General features: G+C 46.0%; 1 protein-coding gene across 4 annotated transcripts in view; it reads right to left on the reverse strand.

Moving 5' to 3' along the window:
* The window catches only part of LOC144671311 (uncharacterized), an 88,401-nt gene extending 66,477 nt beyond the window's left edge, over nucleotides 1-21,924 (reverse strand). For 2 of the 4 annotated variants that reach the window (XR_013573902.1, XM_078533123.1), the window contains exon 1: nucleotides 21,605-21,924. The gene's annotated coding sequence lies outside the window, so the exon portion shown is untranslated. The remainder of the gene's footprint in view (nucleotides 1-21,604) is intronic. The other 2 variants (XM_078533124.1, XM_078533125.1) reach the window with 2 other exon arrangements.
* Nucleotides 21,925-23,708: the final 1,784 nt, after the last annotated feature.

The following is a 23,708-nucleotide window of genomic DNA, read 5'->3' on the forward strand; positions in this document are numbered from 1 at the left end:
TAGGTGCTTTCAGTTGCCTAAGTCCTAAGCCTAGGAATTATATCCCTAAATCTCACTACCTCTCTCTCCTCCTTTATGACGCTCCTCAAAATCTATCTCTTTGTTTAAGCTTTAGGTCATCTGTCATCTGCCCTAATATCTCCTTACGTGGTCCAGTGTCATGTTTTGTTTTGTAACGTTCCTGTGAAACACTCTGGGGTGTTTACTGCAGTAAATATGCTATTTATAAATCCAAGTTGTTGCTGGTCTATAAATCCAGGGTTCAGGTACACCTTTCCAAATCTGCTCAGCCTCCCAAGCACAGTGGAAGCTGAAGCTCACATTTTGTCCTGTTGATTTTCAGAGAGAGGCTCCATTGCCACTTCAGTAAGAATGGGGTTTGTGTCAACATCCTTCAGCTCATTTGGGATCTTGGGTGTGATTCACGTTGCCTCAACCATTGAGAATTCACTGCAAGGGTTTTAAACTTCTCAACAATCACCATAACCAGTGCCGCCAACAGCTTCGAACTTCATTTGTGGCATCTTTCACCGTCAACCGCCCGGCTTATTGAAGATAAGATAAGCTTACAGAAGCTTCGATCAAACAGCAAATTTAGCACAAGAGAAGAATGATTCTCCTTCAAGCTGCTGTGATTCTCCAGCTCCCACTTATGGTGACAAGGAAAGGAGGGAGTTGTCCCACAATGCTGATCAGAGGGGCAGCACAGATGATCAATGTGCCTGCCAACAGTGTGAAGTGATCGCACTGAAAAATACAAGACTGAAGGGGCTTGATAGGATAGACATTGAGAGACAAGACCTGGACAACATTCGGGTTTGGGCTGACAAGTGGCAAGTAACATTCGCGCCACACAGGTGTCAGGCAATGACCATCTCCAACAAGAGAGACTCCAACCATCTCCCCTTGACCTTTAATGGCATTACCGTCGCTGAATCCCAACATCGTGGTGGTTACCATTGACCAGAAACTGAACTGGGCCAACTCTCTAAACACTATGTCTACAAGAGCAGGTCAGAGGCTGGGAATTCTGCAAAGAGTAACTCACTTCCTGACTCCCCAGTGTGATGGAATATTCTCCATTTGCCTGGATGAGTGCAGCTCCAACAACACTTAAGAAATACGATATTATCCAGGACAAAGCAGCTCACTTCACTGGCACCCCTTCCACCACCTTCAACATTCACTCCGTCCACTACCGACGCACAGTGGCAGCAGTGTCAACCATCTACAAGATGCACTGCAGCAACTCACCAAAGCTCATTCGACAGCACCTTCCAAACCCTTGACCTCTGCCCTCGAGAAGGGCAAGAGCAGTAGTCACGTGGGAACACCACTGTAAGATCCCCTCCAAGCCACTCACTATACTGACTAGGAAATATATCGCTGTTCCTTCACTGTCATTGGTCAAAATCCTGGAACTCCCTCCCTAACAGCACTGTGGGTGTACCTACACCACATGGACTGCAGCGGTTCAAGAAGGCAGCTCACCCACCACCTTCTCAAGGGCAATTAGGGATGGGCAACAAGTGCTGGCCCAGCCAATGAAGCCCACATCCCGTGAAGGAATAAAAAGAAAAGACTCCTTCCCCTGGCTAGGGAATCTAGATCATGGGGGCACATTAAACATCGTGAAGAGTAGAGTCTCTAACTAATCATTAGCTATTCACTTTGATAAAACATTATCAACATTAGTGCATGTTTGAAAGAGGGCCTGATTGATTAGTTCATTTAACCTGATTTTGATGGTTTTCAGGTATTCCACTTCCTTATCTTGATGACCCATAGGAAAGACTTCATGATGTAATTGGATATGAAGTAATACATACAAGTTTTTAATGGCTGCCTCCTTTACAATATGTGGCGGATCTACATATTGAAATCTAACATATCCAACAACAGTCACCAAGATAGGGAATGGGACCTTATTGCTCACATCAAGTTTCTCACAGTGAAATGTCACCAGTTGCAAAGTGGTCTGCATTGCCTTTTCTCACTCATGGTCCTTTGTGAATTAGATCCCAGTCTCCATGTTCTTAAATACAGACTGAAGCCCATCAGGAGACAAATCCAGGAGTAAGAATTGCTTCAGAAGATCTTACAAAGAAGCTCACAGCAAAGTTTCTGTCTCTTTGCCATTGTTATACTTTCATTAGCACTGCTGGTCTGACAAAGACCTGGGGAACTCTCTCCTTCTATGTCCATAGTATAATATTAATGAGTGCACTTGTAACCTTTCATCTTTCAATGTCAACCTAGTCCTTGTTAATCGGAAAAAAAACTTCTTTGTTGTACAATCAGGGACCGGACTCCACCAATTTACACAGACAACCACTCGGGCCTGGAGCAGGGGCGTTGCAGGCCGAGGCTAATGGAAGCGATATTTAGTGGAAAAAGAGGAAGAGGAAGCGAGAATCAGTGATCAGAGGGCAAAACAAATTGGAAGAAATGGATTACATGCCCAGAAGTTGTAAGGATCAGCCCAGCAATTACAGACCACTCAGTTTAACTTCAGTGGTGGGTGAGATTCTAGAAACAATTATTCAGGATATAATTAGCAATCACATGGGGAAAATATGGGTTGATAAGGAAGAGCCAGCATGGATTTCTAAAGGGGAAATCGTGTTTAACTAACTTGCTGGAGTTTTTTGAAGAGGTAACAGAAAATGTCGATGAGGGTGATGCTGTTGATGTGGTGTACATGGACTTTCAGAAGGTTTTTGATACAGTGCCACACAACAGACTTGTGAGAAAAGTTATTGCTCATGGAAAAAAAGGGACAATAGCAACGTGGGAACAAAATTGGCTGAAAAGTAGGAAGCAGAGACTAACGGTCAATGGATATTTTTCGGGCTGGGGGAAGGTTTGTAGTGGAGTTCCCCAAGGGTCTGTATTGGGACTCTTGCTTTTCCTGATATATATTAATGATCTAGATCTTGGTGTGCAGGGTATAATTTTACAGTTTGCGGATGATACAAAGTTTGGGAGTGTTGTGAACTGTGAGGAGGGCGGTGTGGAACTTCAAAAGGACATAGAAAAGTTGGCAGATAGGTGGCAGATGAAGTTCAATGCTGGAGAAGTGTGAGGTGATACATTTTGGAAGGAAGAACATGGACAGACAATATAAAATAAGGGGTGAAATTCTGAAGGGGGTGCAGGAGCAGAAAGGCCTGGGTGTATATGTGCATGGATCATTGAAGGTGGTAGGACAGGTGGAGAGAGCAGTTAATAAAGCACATAGTATCCTGGGCTTTATTAATAGGGGAATAGAGTGCATGAGCAGGGAGGTTATGCTGAATTTATATACGATACTCCTTAGACCTCAGCTGAAGTATTGTGTACAGTTCTGGGTGCCACATTATAGGAAGGATGTGAACACATTGGAGGAAGTGCAGAAGAGGTTTATAAGAATGGTTCCAGGGATGAGAAACTTCAGCTATGAGGATAGATTGGAGAGTTAGGGACTGTTCTCCTTGGAGAGAAGGAGGCTAAGAGGAGATTTGTTAGAGATGTTCAAAATCAGAGGGGGCTGGGTAGGGTAGATAGGGGGAAGCTGTTCCCACTCGTAAAAGGATCAGGAACAAGAGGACACAGCTTTAAAGTGATTTGCAAAAGAAGCAAATGTGACATGAGAAAAAACTGTTTCACACAGCGAGTGGTTCGGGTCTGGAATGCACTGACTGGAAGTGTGGTGGAGGCAGGTTCAATCGAGGCATTCAAGAGGACATTAGATGATTATTTGAATAGAAACAATGTGCAGGGGTACGGGGAAAAGGCAGAGCAATGGCACTAGGCCATAATGCTCATTTGGAGAGCTGGTGCAGACATGATGGGCCGAATGGCCCCCTTCTGTGCTGTTAAAATTCTGTGAATACATATTTACACACTGACTGACTCAGTCTCTAGGTTCCATATGCAATACACTAAATCATTCACTCTTTAGATATCAAATCCAATATATCAACATCAATTATCAACATCCTGGGGGTTACCATTGACCAGAAACCGAACTGGACCAGCCACATAAATGCTGTGGCTATAAGAGCAGGTCAGAGGCTGGGAATTCTGTGGCGAGTAACTTACCTCCTGACTCCTCAAAGCCTGTCCACCATCTACAAGGCACAAGCCAGGAGTGTGATGGAATACTCCCCACTTGCCTGGATCAGTGCAGCTCCAACAACACTCAAGAAGCTCAATCCCATCCAGGACAAGGCAGCCCGCTTGACTGGCACCCCATCCACCACGTCAAACATTCAGTCCCTTCACCACCAACGCACACATCCCATGAAAGAAAAAATATATATGCATTCACTCATTTAGTCATTGGCTCGTGCATTCTCTGCCCCAGTGGGTACACATGGTTTTCAGATTGTCCAGGTGGCCTGAATCTCATTTATCTGAATTTGAAATTGGATGGTGCCATGCCGAGAGGACAGGCTGGCTGTGTCCTAACTCACACCAAATCCCGTTCCCCTATCACCCTTGTGCTCACTGATCCTACATTGACTCTCATTCAAGCAAGTCCTCAATTTAAAAATTTTCACCCTTGTTTTCAAATACCTCCACGGCCTCACTGCCTCCTATCTCTGTATTCTCCTCCAGACCCACAACCCTCCGAGATCTCTGCACTCCTCCAATTCTGGTCTCCTGCGCATCCCCGATTTCCATCGCTCCAATTTTTCAGACTGGCTCTGGAATTCCCTCCCTGTACCTCCCATCTCCTGCTTTAAGGCACTCCTAAAGGCTTCTTCTCCAACCAAGCTTTTGACCATCTGCTCTGATATCTCCTGATGTGGCTCAGCGTTCAATTTTGTTTGATAATCATTGCTGTGAAGTGCTTTAAATTAGGCTGCATTAAAGATGTTATATAAAAGGTCAGTGTTACTGAGTTTTGGTTCTGCATTTCCTCAGCTGCCTGGCTTTCTGCTGTTCTTTCTTGCTGATCCTCTTTGACAGAAACACCTCCTTAAACAGAAAACACCAGATAGACTCATGTTTAAATATTGAACCTGCTTAAATCTATTGGAGTTCTAATTGTGGGAGATTTTAATTATTGAAAAATACACAGGGACAGGGGTGTAAAAGGTAAACAGTTTCACCAGATCCTAACTGTGGTCTAAGCACTGACTTGTACAAATTTATCATAACTTCTTGCCTCTCGCACTCTCTGCCCCTACCAGTATTTATAAAACCAAAAATGCCATTGGTCTATATCAGGCTTTACCTACCTGCAATTCACAATTAGGAGGAGTTTAGTATTTGTGCCCCTTTTGTTGCATATTGCCTTTAAGAGACTGCAGCGTGACATCACTAGAAATGAAGTGTGTCATGCAATCCAGTTTTAGTTTTGCTTTTGCTTTTCAACAGATCACACACACACAGCTCTGATGTCTTCAAGCTTTATGCCTCTGTATAAATATTCCCATGTGGCTAGTCTCAATAAATGAACCCACAACGTGATTGCACAATCAATTGACGAACTTGCATTCTCTTTATGCCTTTATATCATTATAAAAACACAACATGGTGTGCAGCAGTGTTTCCTTCTAAACAACATGATGCTCAGGCTGGCAGCAAGATTCAGTACAAATACGACATGGTGAACAGTCTTAGATCATACTACATGGCATGAGATGACTCTCGATGTTTTGGTCAGACCACAGCAGAGTCAAGTGTTGGAGAGTGTTGAGAATGCAGCGTGGTGACTGCGCAGGATAGTGCTCAAATAGAGAGCTGGTAAGCAGATGGATCTTTCATGGTAAGATTGCAATGCATGGTCTGTCAGTTCAGTGAGTGGAACAGCGCCTTGAGGGGACCATCGCCGGGTTAGATCAGTCGGGAAACGTGAGTGACCAGGATGTGGGCCGGATCAATAGTGAGTGAGGAAGAGTGAAGCATAAAACAAAATAATTCTAAAAACTCATAAAAATCAGGACAGAGAAGCGATTATAATGGGCGGAGCTTTGGAAAAGCGCATGAAAGCAGCTATAGTGACACTTATCCTGCGTACTATAGGAGAGGGAAGGCCAAAAGGGATATTGTCAAAATGTCCACAAAACTCACAGTCTGAATTGGGAAGCAGTTGACCTACTATCTGAATTCAGGATGTTTAAACAGCGAACAGAGCTACAGTTTCTTGATTCAGGTGTAGCTGAACCAGACAAGCAAGCCATAAGAATTTGCCTAGCAATTGGGAATGAAGGTTGAACACGTCAGGGTTAACAGCAGAAGAGCTAAAGGATCCCCAAATGACATAGACTACATTTGAAGACCGGTTCAGAATCAGTTAAACTTCCATATTCATTGACTAGAGTTCATGTCATTTCGACAACAGCCTACAGAATCCATGGACCACTTTGTCAGCAGACGCAGAGAAAAGGGTATGCACTGTGATTTTTTAGAAATTGTTGAGTTGGCGATCGCATCAATTCCCATGGAAGAATTCCAGAAAGATCTGCTACAGAAGCCCAAATCCTATAGCATCAAAGAACTACTCAAGAATGGACGTAGGTACGAAGCGATCCTCACAGGTCGACGAAGCTTACAGGTCCTATGTGCAATCCCAATGGCTGATGCACTCACTAAACCACCTAAACCTAGCCAGACATGTGGAAGGTGTGGCCTTTTGCATGCACTAAGGAAATGCCCAGCTTTCCAGTAATTCTGCAAGGTATGTGACAGAAAGGGCCATTGGCAGCGACAGTGCACTAGAGGAAAGGCTGACGCAGCTACAAAGAACCGTGCACTGATCTAAACAGACCGTACACAACGGGTGCCTTCAAGCAATAAGAGCTACCCTCTGGTATCCTGTAAGAAACATTTACAAGGGGTGATAGACAAACCAGAAAATGACAATGATGTGCACGACAAGGCAAGGACACATGTTTCACACCGTCAATCTCATGGTAAACATAGATGCCATCGCGCTGTCCAAAGTGTTTGCTAAGATTTGAATTACCTGCCCTAAGAAAGTTGGTAACTACTCATTATTGGCCAAGGTTGACACAGGGGCAGGTGCCAACATACTACTCCTGCAAATTCTAAAAGACATGTATCCATAGACATGGAAGGCCACGGCGAAATCTACTGCTGTGAAGCTTTCAGCATACAACGGTTCACTAATTTTGTGTGCAGGTTCCATAGACCTGGAGTGCAAGTACAATAATCCTCCTGGGTGTCAAAGATGTTCTACATAGTGGAGATTAAAAGCCCGCTAATCGCTGGTCTACCAGCATGCCAAGACATTGCACTAGTGATAATCCATGGAGTCAGGCCTGACATGGCTGATCAACCTCAGGAGCTACTCCTATCACCTCAGTTCACAACCTAACATCGAAATATCCAGAATGTTTTGACAAAATTGGCAGTTTCAAGGGAGCTGCAATATTACACTTGCAGGAGAATGCAAGTTCGTCAATTGATCTGGTACATTTTGCACAGCAATAAATACCAGCAGCTACATGAAGAAATGGCAAAAGATTCCATGATACAGAAACTGTGGAAAACCATCATTGAAGTATGAATTCAGCATGTCCATGAAGACGTGATACCATTTTAGCCTTAGTGGGACAAGCTAGGCATCTCCCGGGAGTCATTTTCAAAGGCAGGCAGTTCATCAAACCGGAATCTTTGCGACCTGATATTTTGCATCAACTTCATCACTCATACATAGGCATAGATTGGACAAGAAGACTCATAAGAGAGACAGTCTATTGGCTGGGTATCAACAATGACATTGAAGTCGTCGTCAAAAAGTGCGAGGCATGTCAAGAGCATATGCCAAGAGAGCACACAGAGCCACTGATTTCGCATGCAGTTCTTACCCATCCTTGGTCCAAAATCTCATCCGACTTCTTTCATGTTCATGGCACTGACTTCATCGTCATCATCGACTACTTTATCAAGTACCCCATTATTCGACAATTGCACAATACGTCAAGCACAACTGTCGGGCACACTCCAAGTGCTATTGTCAGTTTATTTGGTGTGCCTTGAGATATCATTACGGTTAACCGTCCGTAGTTTATCAGTAAGCCATTTCAGGATATTTGTGTGTCAATCACACTACTTCTTCTCCTCATTACCCTAGAGCTAACGGCCTAGCTGAACAAGTGATTCACACTGTGAAACCCCTTATTCTCAAATTTAGACAAAGCAAGCAAGATCTACACATTGCAATGTTACATCTGAGAGCGACACCTTTAAATGCAACTATTCTATCACCAGCAGGGCTTATGTTTGGCAGATCGGTGCATATTAGTTTACTGACTCTTACCCATTCTACTCTCTCAGAAACTAGACAGCAACTTTGAAAACTGCAAGTGAAAGTGACCAACATACACGATAAAAATGCAGGTACAGAATTGCCACATTTACAGTTGGGGCAAGTTCACATCCAGGATCTTACAGAAGGTACGTGGCAACCAGCCGAGGTGACAAGGATTTGTTTGGAATCAAGGTCCAATGAAATCACTACACACAAAGGCACAACGGAGAGGCATAACTGAGGACAAATCAGGTCCATTCCAGCTGCTCAACCACCGTGCAGTCCTATTATATCTAGGACAAGATACCAATGCAATCAGGAGCAACATCCAAGCATGACAATCCCACAGATCACTGTGAACAATTGAAGAAACCGCCAGACAAGATTACCATTACAAGATCTTGGCACACCAGCAGGTTAATTTTAAGCTTTAGAGACTCATTGATTCACTAGTCCTATACACTTATGTAATGGTAACTAAACATGAACATGCATTGTAAGTAGTTATACTTCTTTGGAAAAGGGGGAAAATATCTTTTAAAAAAGGGGGATGTTGCAATATGTCTTTAAGGGAGTGCAGCATGACATCACTAAAAAGAAAATATGTCAAGCGATCCAGTTTTAGTTTCACTTTTGCTTTTCAGCAGAGCACACACGCACATCTCTGCAGCTCTGATGTCTTCAAGTTTTATGCCTCTGTATAAATGTTCCCATTAGGAAGATCCAGATAGATTTCTGGACTCTAAAGGTGTCAAGGGGTATGGGGAGAGCACGGGACTACGGCATTGAGATAGAGGATCATTCGTGATCATATTGAATGGTGGAGCAGGTTCGAAGGGCCGAATGACCTACTCCTGCTCCTATTTTCTGTTTCTACGTGGCTAGTCACAATAAATGAACCCACAATGAGCATGCACAATCCCTTATGCACAAGCGATTATGCCTTTATGTCATTATAAAAACACAACACCTGTGTCTCTCTATTCATCCGCATACCCTTCAGCATCTTTTCCTTTTGAGTTTCCATTTCATTTTCTTCTCAAATGTATTACCTCACACTACTCCACATCAAACTGCATTTATCCCCTGTCTGCTCATTTCCAAATACTGTCTGCTCCTAAAGCCTGTTACATTCCCTCTCGCTGTTTGCCAAGCCCTCTGTGGCTTGTGCCCTATGTTTATCACAGATGACGACTTTTAGTTAGGAAGCAAAGTTAAGCAGTTTTCACTAGAGCTGAAAAGATTAAAAGGTCATCTGAGGGGTCACAAATTTATGATAATTACTTAACAGCATTATAGGGGAAGTTAGAGAAGATTCCTTGTCTAGCGGGCGGTTAGAATGTGGGTTTCTCTGCCACAGGCTACTGTTGAGGCAGAGTCCATAACTCTTTTTAACAAGGGTATGAGTTGTTTGATGAAGAATATCAATGGCAGGAGGAACAAGCAAAACAGTAGGATTACACCAAATGGCTAATGTGGAGAAAGATGCTAGCACAGACTTGATGGGCTGAATGGTTATTTCTGTGCTCAATCTTTTATGTGAAGTGTGACTCTTAGAACAGAATGAAATGGTCTTCTAGTTCTCTTCAACTGCCTATGCTACTTCCACCAATTCTCCATGCCAAAAAGCTAATCCTACCCATCTGACCCCTGCTAACTCAGTGCTCACCCCTGTGTCTCTCTATTTTATCCTCCATCTCCACCATACCCTTTCCAAGTTCTTCTAGACCATGAGACCCACTGTCCCCTCCCTTGACCCTATTACCACTACATCCTGACCAGCTGATTTCCATCCCTGACCCTCCCCTGTGAGTTAATGTTATAAATGGCCCCCTCTCTTCAGACATTGTCCCCCTCCCTTTCAAAACGGCTATCATCTTCTTCCTGCCCTGTCCTCAGTTACAACTGTCCCATCTCCAAACTCCTTTTAGCCTCCAAAGCCCCTGAATGTGTCTCTCCTTCCAGACCTGTGCCTGTCTCCGCGTTACTCATTCTTTGACTCTTTCCAGTCAGCTCCACATTGGCCCTGTTTAAAATCAAGTACAGATTCCTTTCTGACCGTGATAATTGTAAATGATCAATCCTCATCCTTATTAATCACGACACGATCGCAATCACCACCCTCTTCCAATGTCTCCTCTTTGTTGTCCAACTCAGTGGGGATGCCCTTGCCTGGTTCCACTTGTTAGATCATAGGTAGAACATGTCCACTAATGGCTTCTCCTCTTCTCCCATACAGACATAATGAAAGCTCCTTCAAGAATCCACCCTCTTCCTATTTTATATCTTGTCCCTCAGAAACATGAACTTTTGGTTATTCTTTCATGGGATGTGGGGGTCACTGGAAAGACCAGCATTTATTGCCCTTGAACTGAATGGCTTACTCGACCATTTCAGAGGACATTGCTGTGGGTCTGGAGTCAGATGTAGGCCAGACCATATAAGGACAGCAGATTTCTTTCCCTAAAGGGGATTAGTGAACCACATGGATTTTTACAACAACATATTAGCTTTCAATTCCAGATTTTGTTCATTGAATTGAAATTTCACCAGCTGCCATGGTAGGATTTGAACCCATGTTCCCAAAGCATTAGCCTGGGCTCTGAATTACTAGCCCAGTGACATGTCCACTATGCCACCATCTCCCCTTTCCTCCAGGTGAACAAAGAGCAAACCAAAGCCCTGCAAATTTCTCCTTTTTACATATCCATCCAATTGTATTTTGAAAATTACTACAATAAAATCCTTATTACCCGGCATGCTCCGGGATTGGGTGGTGCTGGTCAATCCGGAGAGTTACACTACTCTGGACACAAGACAAGGTGCTGCTCTGTCTTTGAGAGGCTGTGGGGAGAGGGGAAGAAGCTGGACAGTCAAGAGCCCCAACGCAGCAGGGCATCACAGTAAAAAGTGCCACAGCTGAAGATCAAACTGACACCACAACTGACACCATGACCGTCGGACCAGCTTTCCAAAAAAATATCGAACTGTCAGTTTTGCTGACAGTTGCTCTGAGTGGGCACAAGAACCAAAACTGACCAAATAAGTTAATAATTTCAATGTAAAACCCAAGATCAACTTTTCACAGATTTACAATCTACTGTCGTTATTATTAGTTTTTTTTAAAGGATGAGTTATCTGAACACTGAAAGCTTTTAAAAAAGAAAGTTGCGCTGTCAAAAATTCCGGTTACTAGGGAACTCCGGTTGGTAACAGTGTCAGATCACACAAGTTTACTGCATTGATTCTGCTTCCACTACCCTTTCAGGCAGCACATTCCTGATCACAATAACTCACTGTGTAAAAGAAAAAAATCCTCACCCACGCCCCAACCACAACCCTCTGTTTCTTTTGCCAATTATCTTGTCTCTTGTCCTCTGGTTACTGACCCTCCTGCCACTGAAAACAGTTTCCCTATATCTGTCTATCAAAAACATTCATGATTTTGCACATTGCTTTTTAATCTCCCGTTAACCTAAGGAGAACAATCTCAGCTTCTCCAATCTCTCCACATAACTGAAGTTCCTCATCCCTGGCACCATTCTGGTAAATATTCATGGTGGATAAAGGGGAATCGGTAGATGTGGTGCACTTGGATTTCCAAAAGGCATCTGATAAGGTACCACACCAAACGTTACTACCAAAGATAAGAGCAGATGGTGTAGGGTAAGTGACATATTAGCATGGATAAAAGATTGGTCAGCTAACAGGAAGCAGAGAGTAGGGACAAATGGGTCTTTTTCAGACTAGCAAGCTTTAATTAGTAGAGTGCCACAGGGATCAGTGCTGGGTCCTCAATGACCTAAATGAAGGGACTGAATGTATGGTAGTTAAATTTGCTGATGACACCAAAGCAGGTAGAAAAGTAAGTTGTCAAGATAAGGTCGAGAGTCTGCAAAGGGATATAGGGTTAAGTGGGTGGCCAAAAAAACTGGCAGATGGAGTATGATGTGGGTAAATGTGAACTTCTTCACTTTGGCAGGAAGAATAGAAAAGCAGCATATTATTTAAATGAAGAGAGATTGCAGAACTCGGTGGCACAGAAGGACCTGGGTGTCCTGGTACGTGAATCACAAAGTTAGTAGCAGGTATAGCAAGTGATTAGGAAGGCAAATGGAATATTGGCATTTATTGCAAGAGGAATGGAATATAAAAGTAGGGAAGATTTACTGCAGCTGTACAGGGCCTTGGTGAGACCACACCTGGAATATTGTGTACAGTTTTTGGTCTCCTTATTTGAAAAAAGATATAACTGCTTTAGAAGCAGTTCAGAGAAGGCTCACTTCATTCATTCCTCAGATGAAGGGATTATCCTATGAAGAAAGGTTGCACAGATTGGGCCTACACCCATTGAAGTTTAGGGAAATGAGAGGTGATCTTATTGAGACCTATAAGATCTTGAGAAGACTTGACAGGGTGGGTACCCAAAGGATGTTTTCTCTTGTGGGTGAGACTAAAACCAGGGAACACAGGATAAGAATAAGGGGTCTACCACTGAAGACAGAGATGATGAGAAATTTTTTTCTCTCAAAGGTTCGTTAGGATCTGGAATTCTCTTTTCCAGAAACCAGTGGAGGCTGGGTCTTTAAATTTATTCAAGGCAGAGTTAGTTAGATTTTTATTGACAAGGGAGTCAAGGGTTATGAGGGGCAGACAGGAAAGTGGAGTTGAGACCACAGCCAGATCAGCCATGATCATATTGAATGGCAGAGTAGGCTCGAAAGGCCAAATGGCCTACTCCTAATCCTAAATCCTATGTTCCTAAATCTCTCCCACACCCTCTCCAAGGCCTTGGCATCCCTCCTAAAGTGTGGTGCCCAGAATTGGACTCAATACTTCAGTTGAAACCTAACCAGTGTTTTATAAAGGTTTCGCAAAACTTTCTTGCTTTTCTGCTCTAAGCCTCTGTTTATAAAGTTGAGGATCCAGTGTTTTTTAAACAACCTTATCAACTCATCCTGTCACCTTTAAAGATTTCAGTATGTACACCCCAAGATCTCTCTGCATGCACACCCTTATAAAATTGTACAAGGTGATTTATGTTACCTTTCCTCAATGATCCTTAAAAAATGTATTATTTCACACCCCTCTGCTTTAAGGAGAGTTTGTTGTATAGAGGGTGATGTTGGAGTAGTGGAAATGTCACAGGATTTATAATCTAGAAGCCCAGGCTAATGATCTGTGGACACAAACTCAAATCCCACCCTGGCAGCTGGTGAAATTCAATTAATAAATGTGGAATTGTCTCAGTAATAGTGACTGGTAAACTACTGATTGTTATAAAAACCCACCCAGTTCACTAATCCCCTTTAAGGGGGGAAATCTGCCACCTTTATCTGGGTCTGGCCTACATGTGACTCCAGACCCCCAGCAATGTGGTTGACTCTTACCTGCCCTCTGAGAATGGCCCAGCAAGTCACTCAGTTCAAGGGCAATTAGGGATGGGTAACAAATGCACAGACTTGCCAGTAATAAAACAAAAATTCCGTCTCCATTTCACCAGACTGCCTGTGTCCTTTACCCTCCTTAACTCTAACATTGTTCTCTGAACTCTCCATTTCTCTAACCTCTCATCAAAGCATTTCCTTTATCCTTGTCCCACTCTGGGTGGCTATGCTATCTGTGACCTGGGACCCATGCTCTAGAATATCCTCTCCAGCTCGCACCACCTCCCTCTCCTCCCTTAACACAGAAAGGCGTCAGCAAGCCTGGGGGCTTACTGACAACTACTGGCTCTAAGTTCTGGAGCCGGGAGAAGAGAGGATTGGGTTTGGTTGCGACTCTTCCATGGTCGAACAGCTTTCTCACTGTTCAGGGTCATTCATGACCAATGACATCCCAAGTGAGAGACCAGCCAGAGGCCACAACGGGACCAAATGCGGACAGCGCCCCTGAAAGAGGGAGAAAATCAAGACTACAAAGGGAAGCTCAGGAATTATTGGCAGTAATTTTTCGGGAATTCTTCACTAGGGCAGGGCGAGGGCAAATCCAACTGGGAAACAGGCAGTGACGGATTAAAGAACAAGGGGGCTCTCATTCTGTCAGAACACAGGAAGGTTAAACCAGGGATGGGATCAGTCCTGACAGTCAATCAGCCACGCTCGGCTTCTAACCACATTCCAGATTTAAATGCTCCTTCTCTTTTAGACTGCATTTACTCAGCGGGCTGTGGAATTCTCCCAAATATCTCCGAATTCTTACTCTATTGTTTATGCACAACTCGTGACACACACTCACTGCCATAACAGACTTAAAGACAGGGGTCAGCCAAAAGGGCCAGTTTGAGGGCCTGATGATTGATGAGGCATTAATATTCAGTCTGTGTCATGCATCCCAACACAGACTGTATGTGTGTAACAGGACTGAGTGTCCCAGCACTGACCGTGTCTGTGTAACAGGACTGAGTGTCCCAGCACTGCCTGTCTGTGTAACAGGACTGAGTGTCCCAGCAGATATTATGTGTGTATAACATGACTGAGTGTCCCAGCACCGCCTGTCTGTGTAACAGGACTGAGTGTCCCAGCACTGACTGTGTGTGCGTAACAGGACTGAGTGCCCCAGCACTGCCTGTCTGTGTAACAGGACTGAGTATCCCAGCACTGACTGTGTGTAACAGGGCTGAGTGTCCCAGCACTGACCGTGTGTGTGTAACAGGACTGAGTGTCCCAGCACTGCCTGTCTGTGTAACGGGACTGAGTGTCCCAGCACAGGTTATGTGTGTATAACAGGACTGAGTGTCCCAGCACTGACTGTCTATGTAACAGGACTGAGTGTCCCAGCACTGACTGTGTGTGTAACAGGACTGAGTGTCCCAGCACTGACTGTGTGTGTAACAGGACTGAGTCCCAGCACTGACCGTGTGTGTATAACAGGACTGAGTGTCCGAGCACAGATTTTGTGTGTATAACAGGACTGAGTGTCCCAGCACAGATTATGTGTGTATCAAGACTGAGTGACCCAGCACTGACGGTATGTGTGTATAACAGGATTGAGTGTACCAGCACTGACTGTGTGTGTATAACAGGACTGAGTGTCCCAGCACCAACTGTGTGTGCGTAACAGGACTGAGTGTCCCAGCACTGACTGTGTGTGTAACAGGACTGAGTGCCCAGCACTGACTGTGTGTGTGTAACAAGACTGAGTGTACCAGCACTGACTGTGTGTGTATAACAGGACTGAGTGTCCCAGCACTGACCGTGTGTGTGTAACAGGACTGAGTGTACCAGCACTGATTGTGTGTGTATAAAAGGACTGAGTGTCCCAGCACTGACTGTGTGTGTGTAACAAGACTGAGTGTACCAGCACTGACTGTGTGTGTATAACAGGACTGAGTGTCCCAGCACCGACTGTGTGTGTGTAACAGGACTGAGTGTCCCAGCACTGACTGTGTGTGTGTAACAAGACTGAGTGTACCAGCACTGACTGTGTGTGTATAACAGGACTGAGTGTCCCAGCACTGACCGTGTGTGTGTAACAGGACTGAGTGTACCAGCACTGACTGTGTGTGTATAAAAGGACTGAGTGTCCCAGCACTTACTGTGTGTATACAACAGGACTGAACCAGCATTGATTGTGTGTGTGAAGCAGGACTGAGTGTCTCAGCACTGACTGTGTGTGTGTAACAAGACTGAGTGTACCAACACTGACTGTGTGTGTATAACAGGACTGAGTGTACCAGCACTGACTGTGTGTGTATAACAGGACTGAGTGTCCCAGCACTGACTGTGTGTGTGTAACAGGACTGAGTGTCCCAGCACTGACTGTGCGTGTAACAGGACTGAGTGTCCCAGCACTGACTGTGTGTGTAACAGGACTGAGTGTCCCAGCACTGACTGTGTGCGCATAACTGGACTGATCCAGCACTGACTGTGTGTGTATAACAGGACTTAGTGTCCCAGTACCGACTGTGTGTGCAACAGGACTGAGTGTCCCAGCACTGACTGTGTGTGTAACAGGGCTGAGTATCCCAGCACGGACTGTGTGTGTATAACAGGACTGAGTGTGCCAACACTGACTTCGTGTGTATAACAGGACTGAGTGTCCCAGCACTGACTGTGTGTGTGTAACAGGACTGAGTGTACCAGCACTGACTGTGTATGTATAACAGGACTGAGTGTCCCATCACTGACTGTGTGTGTGTAGCAGGACTGAGTGACCCAGCACTGACTGTGTGTGTGTAACAGGACTGAGTGACCCAGCACTGACTGTGTGTGTGTAACAGGACTGAGTGACCAAGCACTGACTGTGTGTGTGTAACAGGACTGAGTGTACCAGCACTGACTGTGTATGTATAACAGGATTGAGTGTCCCAGCACTGACTGTGTGTGTGTAGCAGGACTGAGTGACCCAGCACTGACTGTGTGTGTGTAGCAGGACTGAGTGACCCAGCACTGACTGTGTGTGTGTAACAGGACTGAGTGTCCCAGCACTGACTGTGTGTGTGTAGCAGGACTGAGTGACCCAGCACTGACTGTGTGTGTGTAGCAGGACTGAGTGACCCAGCACTGACTGTGTGTGTATAACAGGACTGAGTGTCCCATCACTGACTGTGTGTGTGTAGCAGGACTGAGTGACCCAGCACTGACTGTGTGTGTATAACAGGACTGAGTGTCCCAGCACTGACTGTGTGTGTATAACAGGACTGAGTGTCCCAGCACTGACTGTGTGTGTGTAGCAGGACTGAGTGTCCCAGCACTGACTGTGTGTGTATAACAGGACTGAGTGTCCCAGCACTGACTGTGTGTGTATAACAGGACTGAGTGTCCCAGCACTTACTGTGTGTGTATAACAGGACTGTGTCCCAGCACTGACTGTGTGTGTATAACAGGACTCAGTGTCCCAGTACTGACTGTGTGTGTATAACAGGACTGAGTGTCCCAGTACTGACTGTGTGTGTGTAACAGGACTGAGTGTCCCAGTACTGACTGTGTGTGTATAACAGGACTGTGTGTCCCAGCACTGACTGTGTGTGCGTAACAGGACTGAGTGTCCCAGCACTGACTGTGTGTGAATAACAGGACTGAGTGTCCCAGCACTGACTGTGTGTGTATAACAGGACTGTGTCCCAGCACTGACTGTGTGTGTGTAGCAGGACTGAGTGTCCGAGCACTGACTGTGTGTGTATAACAGGACTGTGTCCCAGCACTGACTGTGTGCGTGTAGCAGGACTGAGTGTCCCAGCACTGAGTGTGTGTGTAGCAGGACTGTGTCCCAGCACTGACTGTGTGTGTGTAGCAGGACTGAGTGTCCCAGCACTGACTGTGTGTGTGTAGCAGGACTGAGTGTCCCAGCACTGACTGTGTGTGTGTAGCAGGACTGAGTGTCCCAGCACTGACTGTGTGTGTGTAACAGGACTGAGTGTCCCAGTACTGACTGTGTGTGTATAACAGGACTGAGTGTCCCAGTACTGACTGTGTGTGTATAACAGGACTGTGTCCCAGCACTGACTGTGTGTGTATAACAGGACTCAGTGTCCCAGTACTGATTGTGTGTGTATAACAGGACTGAGTGTCCCAGTACTGACTGTGTGTGTGTAACAGGACTGAGTGTCCCAGTACTGACTGTGTGTGTATAACAGGACTGTGTGTCCCAGCACTGACTGTGTGTGCGTAACAGGACTGAGTGTCCCAGCACTGACTGTGTGTGAATAACAGGACTGAGTGTCCCAGCACTGACTGTGTGTGTATAACAGGACTGTGTCCCAGCACTGACTGTGTGTGTGTAGCAGGACTGAGTGTCCCAGCACTGACTGTGTGTGTATAACAGGACTGTGTCCCAGCACTGACTGTGTGCGTGTAGCAGGACTGAGTGTCCCAGCACTGAGTGTGTGTGTAGCAGGACTGTGTCCCAGCACTGACTGTGTGTGTGTAGCAGGACTGAGTGTCCCAGCACTGACTGTGTGTGTGTAGCAGGACTGAGTGTCCCAGCACTGACTGTGTGTGTGTAGCAGGACTGAGTGTCCCAGCACTGACTGTGTGTGTGTAGCAGGACTGTGTGTCCCAGCACTGACTGTGTGTGTGTAGCAGGACTGTGTGTCCCAGCACTGACTGTGTGTGTGTAGCAGGACTGAGTGTCCCAGCACTGACTGTGTGTGTGTAGCAGGACTGTGTGTCCCAGCACTGACTGTGTGTGTGTAGCAGGACTGAGTTTCCCAGCACTGACTGTGTGTGTATAACAGGACTGAGTGTCCCAGCACTGACTGTGTGTGTGTAGCAGGACTGAGTGTCCCAGCACTGAATGTGTGTGTAACAGGACTGAGTGTCCCAGCACTGAATGTGTGTGTAACAGGACTGAGTGTCCCAGCACTGACTGTGTGTGTGTAACAGGACTGAGTGTCCCAGCACTGAATGTGTGTGTAACAGGACTGAGTGTCCCAGCACTGAATGTGTGTGTAACAGGACTGAGTGTCCCAGCACTGACTGTGTGTGTGTAACAGGACTGTGTCCCAGCACTGAATGTGTGTGTAACAGGACTGAGTGTACCAGCACTGACTGTGTGTGTGTAGCAGGACTGTGTGTCCCAGCACTGAATGTGTGTGTAACAGGACTGAGTGTCCCAGCACTGACTGTGTGTGTGTAGCAGGACTGAGTGTCCCAGCACTGACTGTGTGTGTGTAACAGGACTGAGTGTCCCACCACTGACTGTGTGTGTGTAACAGGACTGAGTGTCCCACCACTGACTGTGTGTGTGTAACAGGACTGAGTGTCCCAGCACTGACTGTGTGTGTATAACAGGACTGAGTGTCCCAGCACTGATTGTGTGTGTGTAACAGGACTGAGTGTCCCAGCACTGACTGTGTGTGTGTAGCAGGACTGTGTGTCCCAGCACTGACTGTGTGTGTGTAGCAGGACTGAGTGTCCCAGCACTGAATGTGTGTGTACAAGTCTGGATAAAAACTGAAAATGCCAGAAATACTCAGTATGCCTGAGAGTATCTGTGGAGAGAGAAAATAGTTAACATTTCAGTTCAATGACCTTTTATCAGAATTGGTAGCTTGTTATCTATGATGCTGCTATTCCAAATTACACCTCTTCTAGAAACACATTGCTTTCTTCACTTATCCCATTACCATCTCTGTTTGCTTTGCACCATCATCCCTCTTGTTATTGACCCTCTCCTGCCCCTCCAGACCTTCCCGTTTGTTCTACCTACTCCTCGCTCCCACGACCGTAGTTGCTTAAAATGTCAAACATCTTGAAATGTTTCCCGCTCTGATGAAAAGTCACCAACTTGAAACGTTAACTCTGTTTCTCCCTCTAAAGATGCTGCCTAACCTGCTGAGTATTTCCAGCATTTTCTGTTTTTATTTTGCTTTTATAATGTGAAGGTTAGGTACTTTTTTTTTCTATTTGGTGTGTTAATGCCATATTTCACACAATCTTCATTTTTCACATATCAAAAGGAAACATGATAACTCAGCTGTCAAACCACAGAGCGCACAGTGGCTGTGTCTACACTACCCCACAACCAGCACCGCAGGTGTCTTGTAACTTATACTGACATCCAGTCTGACTCCCTCCTCCCAGGGCTTCACCAATTGCTGCATCAGTAAATTAGACATAGAGATTAATTGATATAAATATAAACTCCCCTTTCCTACAAGAGTGTTGGGCTTGAAATCCCCACCAATGGCTTTTCATTCTGCACTGATCTTCACCCTTTCAATCTCACTGGGGTATGGGTTCCAAAGACATTTACTCCCACTGGGATATGGGTTCCACAGATATTGACACTGATGGCACATGTGGTCCACACACACTAACTCTTACTGAGGTCTGAGTTCCACACACATTGACTCTCACAAGGGTACGAGTTCCACACACACTGACTCTCACTGGGGTACAAGTTCCACACACACTGACTCTCACTGGGGTACAAGTTCCACACACACTGACTCTCACTGGGGTACAAGTTCCACACACACTGACTCTCACTGGGGTATGGGTTCCACACACACTGTCTCTCACTGGGGTACAAGTTCCACACACACTGACTCTCACTGGGGTACAAGTTCCACACACACTGACTCTCACTGGGGTACAGGTTCCACACACAATGACTCTCACTGGGGTACGGGTCCCACACACACTGACTCTCATTGGGGAATGGGTTCCACACTCACTGACTCTCAGTGGGATACGGGTTCCACACACAATGACTCTCACTAGGTTATGAGCTCCACAAACACTGGCCCTCACTGGGGTATGGGTTCCACACACACTGACTCTCATTGATGTACAGGTCCCACACACAGTGACTCTCACTGGGGTACGAGTTCTATACAACCGACTCTCATGAGGGTATGGGTTCCACACACACTGACTCTCACTGGGGTACAGGTTCCACACTCACTGACTCTCACTGGGGTACAGGTTCCACACTCACTGACTCTCACTGGGGTACGAGTTCTACACAGCCGACTCTCACTGGGGTACAGGTTCCACACACACTGACTCTCACTGGGGTACAGGTTCCACACACACTGACTCTCACTGGGGTACAGGTTCCACACACACTGACTCTCACTGGGGTACAGGTTCCACACTCACTGACTCTCACTGGGGTACAGGTTCCACACTCACTGACTCTCACTGGGGTACAGGTTCCACACACACTGACTCTCACTGGGGTACGAGTTCTACACAGCCGACTCTCACTGGGGAGTGGGTTCCTCAGACACCAATTCTCACTGGGGTACGGGTCTCACGCACACTGACTCCCAACGGGGTATGGGTTCCACAGATGTTGGTAGCTCTCTAGCTTGCCTTAGCGATTAATCCTCAAGTCCAAGTGTGTGTGGACCAGATATTCAGCCATGAAGTGCATTATCGGAGCCCCATCCTGTCTTCCCCCAAAGTCCCCACACACAGGCACACACACCTTCCAGGAGGAGGTCACTTATAACAATCAGGCACTCCGAGGGTCCCAACACCCATCTTACTCTGATCAGTTAGGTAGAATTAGCTTCAGAATTTAGCATCCTAGTCGTGACAGTGAATAGTAACTGGATGAATGGACAATGAAATTTTCAGTGTAAATGACAGACGATGACAAGAAGATTAGCAAACTCAGCACACGACTTTAAAGCAAAATGTCAAACCTGCAATGGAACGAAGATGCAATATAATTAAACCTTTTATCCTTTGTAAAATAAAAAATACTGCGGGGGAAGGTTCTTTATGTCCAGAGATTTAAAGCAGCTCCACAGTTCAGCGTCAGGACTCAAGACAACTCCTCGGGAAATGTGAACTTTCTCAGGGTTAATCTTTTTCTTTTAGGTTGTAAAGGAAAGCGGCTTGAAAAGTTAACAGTCATGGAAAGCTGAAAGAGTCAATTTACCTTCTGTGCTTTATCACTTCCTCGGGAACCCCTACTGATAGTGGAGACTGGCAGGAGAGCAAGCTGAAACTGCAGCCCTCTGTGACGCCCTGCACTCTGTGTCGAACAGACAGAGAGTCAGACAGACAGCGCAAGCCCCTGTGTGAGCGAGGAGGCAGCAAGGCTGGCACAGTCCCAGGAGGTGGCTCCCCTCCGACCATTGGTTCAGAACATTCTGACATCAGGCTGATGGGGGGCTGCACGAGATGTCAATCTTCACTGGAAGCTCGGTCAGTTTAAGAGTGCTGGCTGCCTGTCCTGTTCCAGCCACTCCAGGAGACAGAATTTACCCTGCTGCAGTTATTTTAACTATTTCGAAAACTCACGCCCGAGGGAATTTGACGATTCCCCCCTCCCGCCTTGAAGGAAACTAGCGAGCTGCTCAGTTTTTATTAAAAATAGATCAGATGGTTCCCCAGCATGTTAACCCTTTCAACACCAAATCAGCAGTAACTGTGCAGGAACTTTTCGAACAGAGAGACTTCCGGGGCAGCGCACAGGCACTAGGGTGGATTGGCTGTGGGTCGTAGATCGGGCAGGGCAAGAAAATCCTGGCCAACAAGATCTGAGAAAGCTTCTGTTAAGGTGGAGAAGGAAGTGGAGAGGCAGAAAGCAGGGCGGAGCTGGCTGGTGGCCTCTGAGGGGGAAAGATACCAGAGATGGTATCGGGACAGCAAATGACAAGGGAATGTATGGGTGGAGGTCGAGGAGTCAGAGCTCAGGGGGTCAAACTGTTGCCTCTGATGTCCTGGAGGTTATGGGACTCACACCCCACTCCATGAATCTTGTGTCCATTTCCTAGACTGACATTCTAGGGCAGCATTGAGGGAGTGCCACAGGTGCCATCTTTTGGATGAAATTCTAAACCAAGGTGCTGTCTGCCCTCAGATTTTTAAAAATTCTTTCATGGGATGTGGGCGTCGCTGGCTAGGCCAGCATTTATTGCTCACCCCTAATTGCCCCTTGAGAAGGTGGTGGTGAGGCATCTTGATGAACCGCTTTAGTCCATGTGGTGTAGGTACACCCACTGTGCTGTTAGGGAGAGAGTTTCCAGGATTTTGACCCGGCGACAGTGAAGGAACGGCAATATATTTCCAAGTCAGAATGGTGAGTGACTTGGAGGGGAACTTGCAGGTTGTTCTGTTCCCATGTGTCCGCAGCCCTTGTCTTTCTAGATGGAAGGGGTTGCGGGTTTGGAAGGTGCTGTCAAAGGAGCCTTGCTGAGTTGCTGCAGTGCATCTTGGAGATGGTACACACTGCTGCTACTGTGCGTCGGTGGTGGAGGGAGTGGACGTTGAAGGTGATGGATGGGGTGCCAATCAAGTGGGCTGCTTTGTCCTGGGTGATGTTGAGCTTCTTGAGTGCCATTGAAGCTGCAGTCACCCAGGCAAGTGGAGAGTATTCCATTACACTCCTGACCTGTGCCTTGTAGATGGCGGACAGGCTTTGGGGAGTCAGGAGGTGAGTTACTCTCCACAGAATTCCAAGCCTCTGACCTGCTCTTATACCCAGAGTATTTATATGGTTCTGGTCCAGTTCAGTTTCTGGTCAATGGTAACCCCCAGGATGTTGATAGTAGGAGGTTCAGCGATGGTAATGCCACTGAATATCAAGAGGCGATGGTTAGATTCTCTCATGTTAGAGATGGTCATTGACTGGGACTTGTAGACGTTAAAGACCTCATGGGCGGAACTTTATGGCCCCGTCGTGGTGAGGGTGGGGCAGTAAAATGCGACAGCGTAAAATTCCACCCAATGGCTCTATTTCAAAAAGAGCGGAGATGTTCCCCTTGTGTCCTGACCAATATTTATCCCACAGCCAACATCGCTAACATTAGATTATCTGGTCATGATCATATTGCTGCTTGTGGGAGATTAATGACATAAAAAATAGGAGCAGGAGTAGACCACATGGCCCCTCAAACCTGCTCTGCCATTCAATACGATCATGGCCAATCTTCTGTCCCAATTCCACTTTCCCCATATCCCTTGGTTCCCGAAGAGATCAAAAATCTGTCTATCCCAGCCTTAAATATATTCAATGATGGATCATCCACAACCCTCTG

Source organism: Cetorhinus maximus, chromosome 32 (genome assembly GCF_964194155.1).
Source record: "Cetorhinus maximus chromosome 32, sCetMax3.hap1.1, whole genome shotgun sequence".
Classification (NCBI taxonomy): Eukaryota; Metazoa; Chordata; class Chondrichthyes; order Lamniformes; family Cetorhinidae; genus Cetorhinus; species Cetorhinus maximus.